Source organism: Lactuca virosa, chromosome 7 (assembly GCF_052849685.1).
Source record: "Lactuca virosa cultivar CGN04683 chromosome 7, Lactuca_virosa_CGN04683_v6, whole genome shotgun sequence".
In the NCBI taxonomy this organism is placed as follows: domain Eukaryota; kingdom Viridiplantae; phylum Streptophyta; class Magnoliopsida; order Asterales; family Asteraceae; genus Lactuca; species Lactuca virosa.
This window is the reverse complement of record NC_136432.1, coordinates 172,145,318-172,148,436: the sequence shown is the minus strand read 5'-3', so window position 1 is coordinate 172,148,436 and position 3,119 is coordinate 172,145,318.

Genomic DNA, 3,119 nt, shown 5'->3' with positions numbered 1-3,119 from the left:
TTTATGGCCGTAAACCCTTGTTTAGTGCATGTTTTGGCCTTAAACTCACCTCATGTCCCAACATAGGATCATGAACACTTAATGGATGTTGGATAGGGCCATAAACACCCCTTTTTGCATGCTTCTTCCACAAGTGTACGGCCGTACACCCCATGACCGTACACCCATGGGCCTTACAACACATTAGCCGTACACCCATTGGTCGTACACCGCATTGGCCGTACACATCTTGGCCGTACACACCCTTGTGTGGCCGTAAACCCATTTGATGCAATCATATGTGATTGAAACACTTGAATCTAAGTGTTTACTAGTCCCTAAGTTGGTTTCCTTGCATGATAAGTTATCTATAAACTAATTATATACATATGTGTGTCATTATATGCTTAATAGGATCCGTTTGTGCTCGAGGCTTCACTTGACACTTAGCATCCTATATCGGACTTACATTCGTATCACTCACTACAGCTGAGTTCATATCCCTAACTTATCTTTTAAATGATTTTAAATGCTTTTATGGGGGGAATACAAGTAGAAAACATTATAGTTATCATATCAATCACATGCGATTAATAACTGTCAATCAAGTAGATTTATTATTCTTCAAAACTGTGTTATCAAACTGTTTCAAAAACCTTTTTATAAATTGACATCAAGTCATCTATAGCCATTCAAATGGTTAAAACTCTTTTATATGTTAAATTATTTATTAAACTCTTTTTAAGCTTATATATTGTCGAAATGATGTCTATGTGGATATAGTTATATAAATAAGGTTGAAAAGGCTTAGGACTGATAACTCACCTTATTTCTTGTTCCTTGTTTGGTTGTGGACTTAGGGTATCGGTTGTTTGTCTGAATTTCGTTTGAATCTTAGTTATATATTATGTATATGTGTATAGATATGAAAGTTCTTTCATTCAGTTCAATACCTTTGGGTAGCAAAGGTGTTCAAACATAATCAGTCATTCAAACAACATTACTAGTAAACTAAAATAGGTATAGGTTTGGAAGTCACTACTTAGTATTTCTAGAACAGTGAAACTTACAAGAGTCAGTTCATGCATGAGTCAGTTCAAACATACTATAACGAGAAACATAGAGAACATACTATATACTAGAACAGAGAGAACATACTATATACTAGAACAGAGAGAACATACTACACTAATACAATAAAAAAGATAACATTAATGTGAGCCACCACTTCATGACGCGAAAATATACTGTTGTGTCACGTTTTGTAACCAGAGTCTCCTGGAGGGAGAACAAGAGTTTGTGTATAGATCTATACTGGATTGACCATCCTACACCTTGCTGCTAGCTACAGTGGGACCTGCATGTCTACGAGTGATGAATGTCATACCATTTCGACGTCTCGAACGTCGTGTTTTACTAGTCAATCAAGTATGGTTATAATCTCATCACATTTTACCCTAATTAAACAAACATGTTTAAGGTAGTTAGTACATCTGTAGTTACTTATATACAATACTACGGTACATCGTCATTTTTCCCATTACATTTATATTGTGATCTTCTCGCATAAACGGTAATGTAAACTATATTTTGGTAATGATAGTCATACTTGGGAAAAACACTCACTTTTACAAAAGAACAAACTCACAAAACAGTCGAGTCTTGGTAGAAGGCTACTTTAGTAGAAAATATAGGATTTTCTAGGAAGTATTCAAACATTTACAACAAACACTTACAAACTTTTGCATCAAACATTTACAAACCCTTTCATCAAACTTATATAATCAATGACATTAAATACTTATGAACTCACCAGCATTAATGCTGATCTACGCTTTCAAAATAACTTGTATTCTCAGGTCACCAGTAGACAGGTACCGAGGACCAGGTTTTAAGAAGACTGAGCAAGTTCAAGACTCATCTTTTATTTTGATTCATATTTTGGTGTCTTATAAACTATACAGAACACACTTGTATTGAATTATATTATTAATGCAATGGATGATGTTGTTGCTTATTTTACTATTATGCATTGTTTTGATACTGTACATGACGTCCTCCGCCCACAAACATTTCTGTCGTTCTGGTTTGGGGGTGTGACAGATTGGTATCAGAGCTTTGTTTATAGTGAACTGAGTATATCAACCCATAAAAGATATACAAACTATAAACACATCGGGATTAAAAATACTCTGACCAAGAGTTTCTACTTTTAAATAATAAAATATTTAACCAAAGTATACATACCTACATTCATACTAAAATCAATGTCATCTAGGACAGAACAAAAGTATTGCGATTGTTGGACAGCACAATTAGGCTTGGGGACATATAATCAGATCTGGGAGTGATATAGCCTGATCAACTATATCATTCCGAGAAGTGACTAGCATGTGCCTAGGAATGGTTGTGGTGTTGCAGCAAGTCGAAAAATTTACCAACACTAATACAATGAAAACATTAGAACAGAACATAAACTTAAAATACTATAGGAGTATTTTGTGTTACTATAATTACTTATGTGCAAACTAAAAAGATCTTTATTAGTATGTCAATAGTTGCTGAGTGGACACGCAAAGCTTATATGTGACTAAGGTGTCATAGACTTAGAATATGTGATATTTGCTTTACTTCATGTTCCTTGTTTGGTTGTCCACTTAGAGTTAGGATCACTTATTCCAAAGTCTATCCTATTTTGGTTACCTATGACTGGTATTGTCACACCCCCAAACCAAGGATGGCGGAAACGTCCGGGGGTGGAGGACTTCATGTATAGTATCATAACAACATTTTGCAATAGTGATCAAAGTAAACACAACCAACATATATATAATTGAAAGAGTTACATCATTGTATGAATTACATGTTTCCAAACCAATTACAATATGTTGACAAAACGTGAAATGTTTGACGCCTTAACGTCCCATCCTCAAAAGCACTTGGTTACCTGTTTAGTGATTTCCTGAGAATACAAGTTGGTTTGAAAAAGTGTCAACACAAAGGTTGGTGAGTCCATAAGTTTTTGTATGCAATTGTGAAAACCTTTTTCTTGTAAAAGTAGTGTCCGTTCCAGAAAATCCAATATTTTCCTTAATGTGTAAATGTAGTCTTAAAACCCAAAGACCAGAATGTACAATTAA